Below are 16,646 nucleotides of genomic sequence, written 5' to 3'. Positions count from 1 at the left end.
ATAATAACCTTAAATGTAAATGGATTAAATGATCCAATTAAAAGACATAGGGTAATGGAATAAATAAGAAAACAGGACCCACATATTTGCTGTCTACAAGAAACACACCTCAAAACAAAAGGTGTACACAGACTGAAAGTAAAGGTATACTAAAAAAGTATTCTAAGCAAACGGAAATGAAAGAAAAGCTGGGGTAGCAGTACTCATATCAGACAAAATAGATTTCAAAGCAAGGGCAATAAAAAGAGACAAAGAAGGACATCTCATAATACTTAAGGGAACAATCCATCAAAAAGATATAACAGTGATAAGCATATATACACCTAACATAGAAGCACCCAAATACATGAAGAAAATACTAGAAGATCACAAGAAGGATATTCACAGTAACACATTCATAGTAGGGGACTTTAACACTCCATTAGCAACAATAGACTGATCTTCAAAGCCAAGAAACACCAAGGATATGCAGGCATTGAACAACACACTAAACCACATGGACTTAACTGATATATATAGAACTTTTCACCCCAAAGAAGCAAAATATACATTCTTTTCAAAAGCACATGGGACATTTTCAAAGACAGACTACATGATAGGACACAAAACAAGCCTCAACAAATTCAAGAAAATTGAAATTATATCAAGCATCTTTTCAGACCACAATGCCTTGAAACTAAAAATCAACTTCAGAGAAAAAAATCAAAGACACTCAAACTCATAAAGAATGAATAACATGCTATTAAATAATGAATGGGTTAACAATGACACTAAAGAAGAAATCAAGAAATTTCTAGAAACTAATAATAATGAACACACAACAGCCCAAAACATATGGGACACAGCAAAAGCAGTCCTAAGAGGGAAGTTCATAGCAATACAGGCATATCTGAAAAGGATAGAAGAATCTCAAATAAAAAAATCTAACCCTATAGCTACAAGAACTAGAACGACAACAACAAACAAAGCCTAGGACAAGAAGAAGGAAGGAAGTCATCAAGATCAGAGCAGAATCAAATGACATAGAGACCAAACTAACAATTCAAAAGATAAACAAAACTAGGAGCTGGTTCTTCAAAAAAATAAACAAAATTGACAAGCCTTTGGCCAGGCTCATCAAAAAAAAAAAAAAAGAGAGAGAAGACCCAAATAAACAAAATCAGAAATGAAAGAGGAGAAATCGCGACTGATACCACAGAAATACAAAAGATTGTAAGAAATTACTACAAACAACTGTATGGCAAGAAATTTGAAAATGGACAAATATCTAGAAACATATAACCTTCCAAAACTGAATCTCCGGGCACACAAAAGCCCTGGACCAGATGGTTTCACAGGCGAATTTTACAAAACCTTTAGGGAAGAATTAACTCCTACCCTCCTCAAACTATACCAAAAAATCCAAGAAGAGGAAAAAATTCCAAACTCTTTCTATGAAACCAGTATTACCCTAATTCCAAAACCAGTTCAAGACAAAACAACGAAAGAAAACTATAGGCCAATATCACTGATGAACATAGATACTAAAATCCTCAACAAAATATTGGCAAACAGAATCCAGCAACACATCAAAAAGATCATACACCACGATCAACTGGGATTCATCCCAGGGATGCAAGGTTGGTTTAATATTCGCAAATCAATATATATAATACATCAGCTAAACAAAATGAAAGACAAAAATTACATGATCATATCAATAAATGCAGAAAAATCATTTGATAAAGTACAACACCCATTTATGATGAAAACACTCAGCAAAATGGGAATAGAGGAAGCATACCTTAACATAATTAAGGCTATATATGAGAAGCCTGAAGCCAACATCATACTCAATGGACAAAAACTGAAAACATTCCCTCTGAAATCAGGAACAAGACAAGGCTGTTCACTCTCTCCACTCCTATTCAACATAGTGTTGGAAGTCCTAGCCACAGCAATCAGACAAGAAAAAGAAATAAAAGGCATCCAAATTGGGAAAGAAGAAGTAAAACTATCCTTATATGCAGGTGACATGATAGTATACCTAGAAAACCCTATAAACTCCACTAAAAGACTACTCTATATAATAAGTGAATTTGGCAAAATAGCAGGGTACAAAATAAACATACAGAAATCTAAGGCATTTCTGTACACCAACAATAAAATATCAGAGACAGAGACAAAAAAGGAAATACCATTTACTATAGCAACAAGAAAAATAAAGTACCTAGGAATAAACTTGACCAAAGAGATAAAAGAACTGTACTCTAAAAATTATGTAACATTGAAGAAAGAAATTAAGGAAGATACAAATAAATGAAAACAAATACCATGCTCTTGAATGGGAAGAATCAACATCATCAAAATGTCCATACTACCCAAAGCCATTTACAGATTCAATGCAATCCCTATTAAAAAATACCAATGACATATTTCACAGACCTAGAACAAATACTCCAAAAATTCATATGAAACCAAAAAAGACCTTGAATAACCAAAGCAATCTTGAGACAGAAGAACACAGCAGGAGGAATCACAATACCAGACATCAAACAATACTACAAAGCCACGATAATCGAAACAGTCTGGTACTGACATAACAACAGACATTTAGATCAATGGAACAGAGTAGAGAGTTCAGAACTTAATCCAGAAATATATGGTCAACTAATATTTGGTAAAGGAGGAAGAAACATAACATGGAGTGAGAAGAGCCTCTTTAGCAAATAGTGCTGGGAAAACTGGACAGGGACGTGAAAAAAAATGAAACTAGACCATCAATTTACACCACACACCAGAATAAACTCAAGATGGAGCAAAGACTTAAATATAAGCCATGACTCAAAAAAAGTCCTAGAGGAAAACATAGGCAGGAAAATTTCGGATATCCCATGTAACAATATTTTCACAAATACATCTCCTAAGACAATAGAAATAAAGGAAAAAATGGGACTACATAAAACTAAAGAGTTCCTGCTCAGCAAAAGAAAATATCAGCAAGGTGAAAAGGAAACCAACCATATGGGAAAACATACTTGTCAATGACATCTCAGACAGGGGACTGATCTCCAAAATATATAAAGAGCATATATGACTCAACATCAAGAAAACAAACAACCCAATTAAAAAATGGGCAAAGGAACTGAACAAACGCTTTTCCAAAGAGGTCCATAGACACATGAAAAAATACTCAACATCACTAGCCATCAGGGAGATGCAAATAAAAACCACAATGAGATACCACTTTATACCAGTCAGAATGGCCATCATGAACAAATCAACAAACAAGTGCTGGCAAAGATGTGGAAAAATGAGAACCCTACTGCACTGTTGGTGGGAATGCAGACAGGTGCAGCCACTATGGAAAACAGTATGGAATTACCTCAAAAAACTAAAAATGGAACTGCTTTTTTGAACCAGTGATTCCACTGCCAGGATTATACCTGAAATATCCTAAAACCCTAATTCAAAAGAACCTATGCATCCCTATGTTCATAGCAGCACTGTTTACAATAGCTAAGTGCTGGAAACAGCCTAAATGCCCATCTGTAGATGAGTGGATTAAAAAACTGTGGTACATTTACACAATGGAATACTATTCAGTAGATAGAACGAAGAAATTCCTGCCACTTGCGACAACATGGATGGAACTAGAGAGAATTATGCTTAATGAAATAAACCAGGCAAAGAAATAAAAGTACCATATGATATCACCTAATACGAAAACTAAAGAACAACATAAACAAAAAAACTAAATAGAACAAGGAGAAGAATAACAGTCAATGGGGGGGGTGGGGAGGAAGAGAAGGGTGATAAGTAAGGGAAGGGTTTAGTTTAGTCAAGGATCATGTATAAATGACTCATGGACATGAACAATGGGGAGGGATAAAATTGTGGGAGAAGGGGTGGGCTGGGTGTGGGGGAGCAATGGGGGAAAAACAGGACAACTGTAATTGAAAAATAAAAAAATAAAAAAAAATTAATAAAATGTAGCTATTGAAACTAAAAAAAAAAAAAAAAAAAGTTCATTAAGTGCCCACCACACCAGGCTATGGACTCTACATATGTTATATTACTTCATCATGACAGTTATAAGAGGTGCTATTATTTCACCCACCCACATGTAATGAGACTGGAGCTACAATGAATAGCACACAAGTATACCTGGCTTGTGTTTGAACATAATTTTCTTTATTTTTATTTTTTGATTTTAGAATAAGAGGAAGAGAGAAAAACAGAGAAATATCAATTTTGTTGTTCTACTTATTTATGTATTCAGTGTTGATTCTTGTATATGGCCTGACGAGAGAGTGAACCTACAACCTTTACATATTAGGATGGTCCTCTAACCACATGAGCCACCCAGCCAGGGTCTGAGAGGAATTTGAACCTAATTCTTGCTTGTCTCCGAATTCAGAACAATATCACTTTCTTTAGAAAGCTCTTTATTAAACTTCAAAATTGGTATTATGTGCCCTGTTTGTGTTTATCCAATACTTTTATTAACATTCCACTTATCACTTTGTACTGTAATAACTGATTTAATTATCTGTGTCCTTGCATGAGGCCCTAAGATCTTTAAAACCTGTTTTATTCACCATTGTACTTTCATAGGACAGTTCTGGGAAAAGCATAGTCACAGAATATCCAAGCTCTGAGACATTCAGAAGGAAGCACAAAGTCAGCCAGTCCTTAAAGTTCTACCCTTACCTCCCCAACCTCCCTCCCACTTCCGACTTGATTCTTAAGAGTAACGGAAAATGCTAAAGATTAATTAGCCACTTTCATCATCAGGCACTATGTTGGGTGTTTGTTGTTGTTCAGCATTTCTTCCCTACTTCTTCTAGAAAAATATCCCTCTCTCATTTGTATAATTGCCTGTCTTCATTATATGTGATTTTTGTATAGCTTCCAATCACAATATTCACCTTTCCCCACCACATAGGCAAGGGAGTGACCAAGATCTAGCCAATCTTACTACTCATTATCCTGACCACCTATTTTGGCTCTGGGTGTACATATAACTTATGCCAGCCTAATCAAAATCTAATAACAAGATAATGAAATAGAAATGCTCCCTGCATCATTCAGAGCTCTAATAGAAACACTGTAATTTCTTTAAGGGGAAAAATAAATCTTTTAGAGTGTATCTTTCAGGGCCAGAGAGTTTGGTTTGGAGGACATACAGCCAAGAAAAATGCCCAAACCTTGTTACAAGGCTACTCCTGCAGAGACCTCACAGACACCTCCTTTTCATTTCTCTAGAACAGGCTTGAAAAAGAGTTGGCACTCAGTACGTAATCACTAAGTGTTCATGACCTAATGGATGCCATAATCTACTATATTGCTGCCAGAAAGCCAGAATCTATGGCTCCTACTATAACCAAAACCAGACTCTAAGACTTGTTTCTTTATATCGCTCTCTTCTGAAGCAATTTTTATTATTGTTTGTTTTTTCTAGAAGTATACATTCTTGATAAAACCTAACGAAGGGAGGCTGGGAAAGTGAGTATTCAGCTTTAATTTTAGAGAGGTAACACTTATAATATGAACAATTCCCCAGAAATAAGCAAACTACTTTAATGATTCTGTGTAGCAACTCAGCATAATTACTAAACTCTTTCTTTCTTACGCAGGATTACTAAACTTCAAGATGATATAAACATGTATAAATCTGCCACCATGCTCTTCTTTACTAATATTCAGAGGAAGCCATATACAATAGGAGATACTGAGCCAATGCAGAGAAAGAGAGAAAATACAAAGAAAGCTAAAGCCATCAGTTAGTTCTGGAATTCTTAGGCTACTCTATCCATAAGTTACATCACACACACACAGAGAGATGCCTTCACACAAAGAGAGAGACATGCATACTTTTTATACTACTTTGAATTATATACGTATGTCTTTAAGACAAAAATGTCCCAATAAATAAAAATACGTGTGATGAATAATTTTATGTATTAACTTAGTTGGGCTATAATGTCAAAAAAAAAAAAAATCTGATCCAACATTATTCTGGAAGTTTCTGTAAGGCTGATTTTGGGTGAGATTAACAGTTAGATAGTTGAAATTAGAAAAAAGCGAATTACCCTCCACTATGTGGCAGAGCTTCATCCAATCAGCTGAAGACTTTAATAAAACAAAGAATTACATCCCCTGAGCAAGAAGGAATTCTTCAAACAGACTGCCTTTAAAATTGAACTACAACTCTTGTCTGGGTCTCTAGCCTGCTTGCCTACTCCATCAGCTCTAAGACTTGTTAAGCCTCCACAATTGCATGATTCAATTTCTTAAATCCCTCTATATATTGAGATGGTTAGTTTAATGTGTCAACTTAATTTGGCCACGTTTCCTTAAATATTTGGTAAAAGATTATTCTGGGTATGCCTGTGAAGGTGTATTTGGATGATATTAACAGTTAAATTTACAGACTAGGTAAAGCAGACTACCCTCCATAATGTGTATGGGGCACTCATTCAATCAGTTGAAGATCTGAATAAAACAAAAAGGCTGGTTGTCCCCTCAGTAAAAGAGATTTCTTCTTGCTTGATGGCCTTCAAACCTGTACATCAACTTTTCCTTAGCTTTGGACTCAAACAGAAACATTGACTCTTTTTTGGGTCTTAAGCTAGTTAGCTTTTGGAGTAGAACAAAACCATTGGCATTTGTGTATGAATATAAACACACAAATACCATGATATATATGTATATATAAACATTCTATTATACATATATTTTATAGATATTAATAAATTTATATATATCTGTAAAATATATATATATATATATGGATATGAAAGTATGTGTGTATACACACACACACACACACACACACACACACACTACTTGTTCATCTGGAGAACCTCAAGTAATACAATATATGTCCAGGAAAATTGTTAACAGTGGATGTGGAGATGTTCAAAGCAAATGTTACTTTATATCATATAGAACAAAAATGAATTTTGCATGGAAAATATAGAAGCCTTACCATTCTTTCAGTTTCCAACTATGACACAGCAATTTCAGGGTTAGATGGTTAGGTATACTCAACAGGAAAGGCCTTACTTTAGAAGAAGGAATTCTGTGGACAGATTTTGTTCTTAGTTCATCTAGTCTGCTAAAACAAAATACATAGTTTGGGTGACTTAGCAGCAAATATTTATTTCTCATAATTCTGGAGGTTTGGATGTCTAAGATCAAGACTCTGGCAAATTTGGTGTCTAGTGACAGCCTACTTGCTGGTTCAAAGACAATTGTCTTTTCACTGTGTTTGCACAAGGCAGAAGAGGTGAGGAAGCACTCTAGGGTCTTTTTTTTTTAAGTAATTTATTTATTTGTTTGTTTATTTATTTTTAGAGAGAGGGGAAAGGAGAAAGAGAGGGAGAGAAACATCATTGTGTGGTTGCCTATCACTCTCGCCTCTAACTGGGGACCTGACGTGCAACCTAGTCATGTGCCCTGACTGGAAATCGAACCAGTGACACTTGGCTCACAGGCTGATGCTCAATCCATTGAGCCACAGCATCCAGAGCCCTAGGGTCTCTTTTATAAGGCACTAATTCTGCTCATAAAAGCTTCATTCTCATGACCTAATCACTTCCCAAAGGCCCTACTTCTAAATAACATTAGATTGGGGATTAGGTTTTAACATATGAACTTTTGGGATACACAAGTAAGTATTCATTCTACTGCAGCCCTTTATGTTATGTCTCTAATTGGCCCATTGATACATGTAACTAGCCACTTCCATTGGCCAGAGTTGATCTCACACCAGAGGACAAATCCTTTAAGTATACCTACTCTAGGTTCCTAGGCAGGTACATTGTTCATGAGCTATCAAACTATAAAATCTACTTCAATGGTGATCATGCAACTAGTGCAAATTGTTCAGGAAATAAATAGACCCTTCAGAATTTCTAAATTTTTCTACAGCAGAATTGTTCTACTTTTTCAGTTATATTAGAGTTCTTGCACACATTGTGGCTGTGACCCTACTATGTGGCATATGAAGTGAAGATGATGAGAAATTAAAAATACATGTGAATAAAGGTAATTCTTGGAACATGCATTCTGCCATTTGTGACTTAAACAATACTTACTAGGAAGGCACCGACATTTATAATAATAATTTTCTTTTATTTTTCCTTTATGTAATTATTTATCTTTTTTTAACCCAACAGATATTTTGGGGAAATCAATTAAGTGCCTGCTGCCTTTTTGAAAACAGTCATTTGAATTCCAGAGAATATTCATGAGCTAACCATTCTTAATTAAAACATTCGATAAAATTAATCAAATATAAATTATTTCTCTAATTCTGTCATAAGGATTTTTGATACCTTAAAATATATTGAAATATTCTAAATCCATCTATTTAATTATGATTTGCCCTAATTTGAGAGTTCAGTTTTCTTATGAGTATAAAATAAAAGTAGTTTATCTACAATGAATAAGGTCACGGGAGAGCTACAAGAGATACAAAACCATATTTAATTTATATTCAGTTTTGTTTTATATAAAGATGGGGACCATTGGTGCTTTAGCACATTATCAATTTATCCATGAATTAAGAATGTTAGAATCCAAATAAAACAAAACACATTTTTCCATGAGATCTGATTTTCTTCTCCCTTATCACACTTCAATCAATAAATCATTGAAAGAAATATTGATTAATTATGGTATATTAAAATAATAAATTTCATATAATAATAATTTTGTTAATAGCAACAACAAAAAATCGGTAAGGCTTCATCATGAACAAGGCACATTTTCTAAAATAAGTGTATTATTTTTTTGAATTTACAGAAGGAAAATTTAAGAATTTGAAAGATTAAGTAACATCACTTCAGCTATAATGTTTGTTAGTGATGAACCATGTTTCAAACCCAATCTGTCTGACAGAGCTTGGGCTCATTTCACTCTTAGCCACATGCTCTGCTGCCTACCTGCTTGTCCCTGAAGGTCAGTCAGGCTAGTTTGAGAATGCTGAAGAATCAAGATCCACTTCAGAGGATATAATGTTTTGAAAGGGAAAAGTGTTTCCCTACCTTTTACCTAAAAAGTGAGTTAAAAGACAAAGTAGCTGAGATTAAAGTGGGTTTGTTTGTGAGTTTCCCAGTCCTCAAACTAAAAGACTCAAGAGATCTATAGTAATGAAATGGTAAATATGAAAATGACTGAATTGTTTTTCTCATTCATCCTCTATGAATGACACAACAGATGTTTCCTAATGCAAGGTGGTGAGAGCTTCTAACTCTTAGCTACCACATGGGAATCCAAAAGACTGGGAATATTATCAGACAATCCTGAGTGGGTAGCTCAATAGAAAAAAATTACAAAAGATTGTTCTCTCTCTTTGACAGAAAAAGAGGGAAAAAAAATCACCAATTGACCTTTACAAACACATTATTAGTTTGCAAGTGTACCTGGGTAGGAGACCAATGATGGGTGGTGAGACCAGGTTAGGTGTATCTGGATGGGAGGCTGAGTGTGATGTGGAGCTAGAGAAGACTGATGATGGAGAGACAACTTCTCTATGTTTCCTTTGTTTAGAAGGAAAAAAAGATTTCATTCTCAGTATAAGGTGGTAAGAGCAAAATCAGGTTTTGATGGAGGGATAAGACTCAGTGACAGCAGCAGCAGCAACATGTCTAAAAGCAAAGCAGCTGAAGATTACAAGTGCTCAGTTTATCTGTGGTAGGCAGTTAAGCAGACTTGATCAGAATAGGAATGATAGACCAGGTACAGAAGGACACCCAGGGCAGAAAGCCCCAGGTGTCTAGCAGTAAACAATGGTAGGGTGGGACCTGCCCCCAGGGTGACATTTCCTCCCTGTTGCAGGAAGACAGATCTCTGGGTAGGGGCATTCTCATGCCCCACCACCCAGGTGACATCCCGTGACTCAGGAGACGATGAGCAACTCTCGTCTCCGCCTTCAGCTTTAGGCTGTCAAGGCCACTGAGTCGTGGAATCCTGGGTAAAACAGGTTCTGTTGTGTACTCCATCTGCTTCCTTGTTAATGAAGTCTTGATATGGAGCTGGCTTTGAAGATTAGAGTGTCTGTCTGCCTCGCTTCCCTGATAGGTGCTAGACATATCAATGATACCATCACTTGTAAAATTCTCCTATTGTTGGCTGTAAAGCTCATACCCCCTGTTCTATTTTTAGTAACTTTTGAAACCCTAATAAAAGGAGGATGAGGCTTCTCGCTCTCCGCTGATGGTCTGAGCGAGCCACAGCCCTCCGTTCGTTACTGGCCAATCATCCTGCCTGCCGGATTTATTTCAGCATCCGAAACCACAACCAAACCCAACATCTGGCACCCGAACAGGGACCAGAAGGTAAAAACCGGGACGGGTAGGACCGAAAAGGAAATCGCACGGGTCTAAGCAAACTTTTCGGAAAAACGCTTCGGAGTAATGGGGAACAATCCTTCAGTTAAGGAAGAATATATTAGGCTTTTAAAGTCTTTACTTAGAAGTTCAGGTGTATAAATAAAAGAGAGTGCCTTAACAGATTTATTCTTGCAGGTCAAGAAACACTGTTATTGGTTTACTCCAGAGAGAAGAAATCAGTTAAATGTAAGGGTGTGGAAACAAGTTGGTAAAGCTCTTAGAGGAGCTCATCAAACTGGTCCGAAACACAGGCCGCTTTTAACCAGGTGTCGAAGGCCTTACAGCCATTTCAATCGGACTTTGAGCCACTTGGCAAGGAGGAGCAATTGCCTTCTCGAATTTATAATCAGCCCGAAATGGCTCAAAAGAAAAGTCAGGAGGCAGTGGCGGGAGGAGGTTCCCACTGCGGGCGGGGGCTCGAATACCCGAGGGGCCGGCGGCGGCAGCGGCAACGACTCTGGACACAAGTCGGGCCCTTGCTGTGGAGCGCCCTGGCTGTGGCGGGCGCCGGCGCGCATGCACGCGGGGCCGGGGGTTCCCCCTCCGCGCCCCTCACAGGGCCGCCAGTTCCACCACCGGGGCCGCGGTCCTGCGCAACGCCTCCTCTCGGCCTGGGCCTAGCAGCCGACTTAAAACTGGTGCGGACCAGGGTTATCTAACAAACAAAAGATTTATTTTCGGTTGTTACAGCAACTGGTAAAAGGAACTAGATGCCAGATTAAAGAAAGGCATCTTGCTAATTTAATATATTACTCAAATACTTAATATCCAAAAATTCATGTTTCTCAATTCTAAAAACTGAATTTTTGTCAGTCTATATTAATATTATATACTTTTTATTATCACTTTAAATAGTCAAATATTATTTCATAATATATATTCCTTAGTTGACAAGGTTTCCAAAATTTAAAAGTTAAAAAACTTCCTTGAAACCTTGAGGTATTTCAAAGGGCCCTTGAAATATCTCAGGAATTTATTATTTTCTTCTTACCCAAAAGAAGAAAACTAAACCAATCAGGCTTAATACATTTTAAAATACTTGGAAAGCTTTGTCAAATAAGAAAATCTTACAAAAGAACTAAAAAACAATTGGCTTTTAAAAATGCTAATAAGAATTACAAAAGGGCGTTGGCTCCTGTGAAACAAAAGGGTGGAACGGTTGAAGATTATATCAGAGCATGTAGAGAAATTGGATCTCAGACTTATGGTATTAATTTGTTAGCCTCGGTTATGAAAGAAAACTCTCAGAATTCTAAAATTAGGTATTTTAATTGTGGTAAAATTGGGCATACTAGAAAAGATTGCAGGAAAGGAAAAGGAGAAAAGGGGGTAGAAAAATCCTCCCAGCCTCCGAGACTGTGCCGAAGGTGTTACAAAGGAAGGCACTGGACCAATGAATGCCATTCCAAAAAAGATAAACAGGGCAATCCTTTGCCGCCCCTCCCTTCAGCAGGGTCGGGAAACTGGCAGCAGGGCCCAGCTTGGGGCCCATTAAACAGTACGAGCCTAACTACTCAGTTTCCTGTCAGCTCGGGGCAAACCCATCAGCTGATGAATTAAAACCTAAATCTAAATTATTTATCTAAATCGTATTCAGCAACTAAGTAATCTTAAGTTAATCATTATCCACAGTGCTCATTCTCCTACTGGGGTGTTATGTCAAGAAGAAAACATTATTGAATGGCTATTCTTACCGCACAAATCAACCAAAAGACTAGAGACTTATCTCAGTAAAATTGTTCAAATTATAATTCGTGGCAGATTACGTTTTAGACAACTTTGTGGTCAAGATCCTGATGAAATCATTGTTCCTTTTACCAATAAAGAAATTGCTAATCATTGGATATTATGTGAAGAATGGCAAAATGCCTTTTCTGACTTTCTAGGTAAAATTCATAATTCATATCCTTCCTCCAAAAGGTTTCAGTTTTTAAAGCAGACTCAGTGGATACTTCCCAAATGTGTTGTCTCACAACCTTTATCTGAGGCAGAGACATATTTTACTGATGCTAATAAATTTGGTGTTGCTGGTTATAGTAACCTGAAAAATAACAAAACTATTCAAAGCCCTTATACTTCTGTACAAAAGGCAGAGTTATTCGCTATTGTTATGCTTCTAACTGATGTACTTTCAGTTCCTTTAAACAGCATTACAGATTCACAGTATGCTGCCCATACTGTTCAAGCCCTGGAGACTGTAACCATACCTCAGAATGGTTCTGAACTTAACTCTTTTCTTACAGTTGCAGTTCCTCCTTCGAAATCGCCATCATTTAATCTACATAACCCATATTCGATCCCATACAGGTTTGCCAGGACCCTTAACTGAAGGCAACAATTATATAGACACTCTAGTTGGTTCTGTTATCAAAGCTCAAGCTGAACATCAGCTCCATCATGATAATGCTCGGTCGCTTAGACACCGGCATAACATTACCTGGCGTCAAGCACGTCAAATTATTAGGGACTGTTCTACATGTCAACTTATTAACCAACCTTCCTTACCAATAGGTGTTAATCCTAAAGGTTTGCTACCTAATCAAATCTGGCAAATGGATGTTACTATTGTACCTAGTTTTAGAAAGCTTAAATTTGTTCATCATTCTATTGATACTTGCTCTAAATTTTCATGGGCTACAGCAATGTCTTCTGAACGTGCAGGATGTGTTATTACACACCTCCTCGAAGCTTTCGCTGTTCTTGGAAAGCCAGAAACTATTAAAACAGATAATGCTCCAGCTTATCTCTCTAAAAAATGTCAGGAATTTTTTTCTCAACATGATGTTAAACATGTTACTGGTATTCCATATAACAGCACTGGACAAGCTCTCATTGAACGTCATAATCGAACATTAAAAGAGCTTCTTGAAAAACAAAAAGGGGGATATAGTATGGACTCCCCTAAGAAAAGATTAATGAATGCAGTATTTACTCTAAATTTTTTGCAAATTGGTGATGATTCTCTCGTTCCAGCTCAAAGGCATTGGGCAATGAAAACCGTTTCACCAATAAATCAACCTGTTTATTATTATGATGTTTTAACCTCCAATTGGCTCCCAGCAACTGTTATTCGATGGGGCCGAGGTTATGCTTATATTTCCACAGGCACTCAGAATATTTGGATTCCTGACAAACGCCTTAAGCTGCGTCATGTCCTCCCAGAAGAGGGGACGAGAGGACAGCGGCGAGGAGGACTGGAGGAACCTGCCAGACGGGATGCAGAAAATGACTCTAAAACGGAGAAGGAGACACCTCCGCACAGCCCAGAGACGAAATCAAGGAACAAACCCACCAACCTGGAATCAAATTAAACATTTAGTAAATGAAGGAAAAGCCTTAGTCCGAGCTAATCATAGCCCACTTACAGCTGAGGCCTTGTTTTTGGCAATGCTTGCAATTTTATCTATTCAGGCCCCTGGAGCTAATGCTGAAAATTATACTTACTGGGCTTATATTGCTAATCCACCTTTAATGAGAGGGGTCTCGTGGTGGGACCCTACAGTTCCTATATATCATAATGAAACGGGTTGGCTTCCTGGTCCTTTTGATATACGTGGTCCTTTAAAGCCTGATGAGGAAGGAACAATGGTTCCATATTATGTTACAGGAGTTTCTGGTCCACCTATTTGTTTTGGTGCCGGTTATCACTGCTTTAATATTGGTCTCCAAAAGTGGCTCACAGTAGAAGGAAATACCACCGGGTTATATAATAAGCTGTTAATAATGCTCTCTGCTTATACTCCTACTGGTTATATTCCAAATCATTGTGAATTTTGTTCTCCATCGAATGAGCCACTCTGTAAAATGCCAACGTTTCTCTCAGTAACTGATTGGGTCCATTGGACTCAGTGCAGGGGAGAACAAGTACGAGTTATTGTTAATACTTCCTATGGAAGCGTCATTACTTGGAGTCCATATGGCTCTGCTCGTACGGCAGATCCTAAGCAAAATATACAATGGACCAATAACATTACTTGGATGACCGGTACTGCCAGAGATTCCATTGTTTGGCAAGAAAGTGGTTTTTCACCACCATTACCCTATATGAAAGGCTTTTATTCTCAATCTCATTTGTGGAAATTAAGTGCAGCTTTTGAACCTCTTAATGTCTGGACGGGACGGCTATATCAGGCCAAGGGTTTTCATAACCTTACTTTTGTACAAAATGTTACCAGATATTTTCAGGCTTGTGTTAAACTTCCCTATTTACTACTCAAAGGGAAAGTTACCTGGGTTCCTGAGACCGGCGAAATCTCTTGTTTTAATTGTACTCTGCATACCTGTATTAATCATACTATGAGTTTGTCTCCCAAGGAAAGTCTCTACCTCCTGAGAGCCCGAACTGGAGTCTGGATGCCTGTTCAGCTTGGCCGTGCATGGCAAGACAGCCCTGCCTCTGGACTCCTTCATAAGGTGGCTGAACAACTGCTTCGCCGGAGCAAGCGCTTTATTGGCCTCCTTATTGCAGTCATCATGGGACTAATTGCTGTCACCGCTACCGCTGCGACTGCTGGTGTTGCTCTTCATCAGTCTGTGCAGACTGCGGATTTTGTAAGGACTTGGCATCAGAATTCTGAACAATTATGGACTGCTCAACGCCAAATTGATGCTGAAATGCAGTCTGAGTTAGCTGATTTAAACCAAGCAGTTGTTTTAGTAGGTGATCAATTACAAAGTGTTAAAAGACAGTTATTGTTAAAATGTGATTGGAACCAATCTTCTTATTGTATTACTCCTGTTCCTTATAATGAAACTGAATTCCCTTGGGAACGGGTTCGTAAGCATTTGCTAAATCATGATAATCTAACCCAGCATATTATTACCTTACAAACTAAAATTCATACTACTTTTGAGAAACATTTAGAACAATTATCTGGTCAAAGTATTTTTGAAGATGTTATGAGTGGAATTGATAAAATGGATCCTGTTCCCTATATTAATGGGTTCATTGGAACTCATGTTGGAACAATTTCTTTATTCCTTATTTTCATTTTAGTAATTGTTATTGTGTTTTTGCGCTATAAGAAAAGACAGAAAGTTAAGTCTGCTATCTCCTCAGTCATGCTCCATAAGACGTCTGTAAAACAAAAAGGGAGAGATGTTGCAGGAAGACAGATCTCTGGGTAGGGGCATTCTCATGCCCCACCACCCAGGTGACATCCCGTGACTCAGGAGACGATGAGCAACTCTCGTCTCCGCCTTCAGCTTTAGGCTGTCGAGGCCACTGAGTCGTGGAATCCTGGGTAAAACAGGTTCTGTTGTGTACTCCATCTGCTTCCTTGTTAATGAAGTCTTGATATGGAGCTGGCTTTGAAGATTAGAGTGTCTGTCTGCCTCGCTTCCCTGATAGGTGCTAGACATATCAATGATACCATCACTTGTAAAATTCTCCTATTGTTGGCTGTAAAGCTCATACCCCCTGTTCTATTTTTAGTAACTTTTGAAACCCTAATAAAAGGAGGATGAGGCTTCTCGCTCTCCGCTGATGGTCTGAGCGAGCCACAGTCCTCCGTTCGTTACTGGCCAATCATCCTGCCTGCCGGATTTATTTCAGCGTCCGAAACCACAACCAAACCCAACACCTCCCCAAGCATGTGGCTGGTCCTGCAGACCCCTTGACCTCTTGTATCACTGGTCATATAGCTGGTTTGTCCCCTCCCCTGACCTGGTCTGCTGAGATGAAGCTAGTCATGTGGTAAATATCCTTAAAGAGGAAACAAGGGGTCCAGAGAATAGCCTCATAAGACTCCCATACAAACCCTTGCACAACCACTCCCTTAAGGATGAATAAATAATTGGTCTTTGTTTCCCTTAATGAGTTTATGGAATGATGAGAGAGTTCAGTACATAAATAAATGTGTATAGAATAACATTGTTGAGTGCTGGAAGTTTTGAAAAGTTATGGTTAAAGCCTCACATGAGGACGAACTTACTTTGCTTGAGGTGTTAAGCTTTAGTGGAGCTGAGAGGTAACATAATCAAGACTTGTCTTAGATGTGTCTTCTATTTTCTCAACTCAAGATTCAGAGTGAAAAATATAAAAATTTTGTTTATTTTATCACCTTCTTCTATTACTCATGTGACCCTCCATCTGATGATAAAAAGAGAGAAAGAAAGAGAAAGAAATATGCAAGACTTTTGGGTACTTCATTTTGACTATTTTTTTTCATTAATTCACTTAACAAATATTTAATTCCTTTATATGCAAACATGTTATTTTAAAGATTGAAAACACTTCAGTGAACAAAAAAATATTCATTCACT

Source organism: Furipterus horrens, unplaced genomic scaffold (genome assembly GCF_987537825.1).
Source record: "Furipterus horrens unplaced genomic scaffold, mFurHor1.1.pri manual_scaffold_6, whole genome shotgun sequence".
NCBI classification, from domain to species: Eukaryota; Metazoa; Chordata; class Mammalia; order Chiroptera; family Furipteridae; genus Furipterus; species Furipterus horrens.
Note: the sequence above shows the minus strand (reverse complement) of the source record.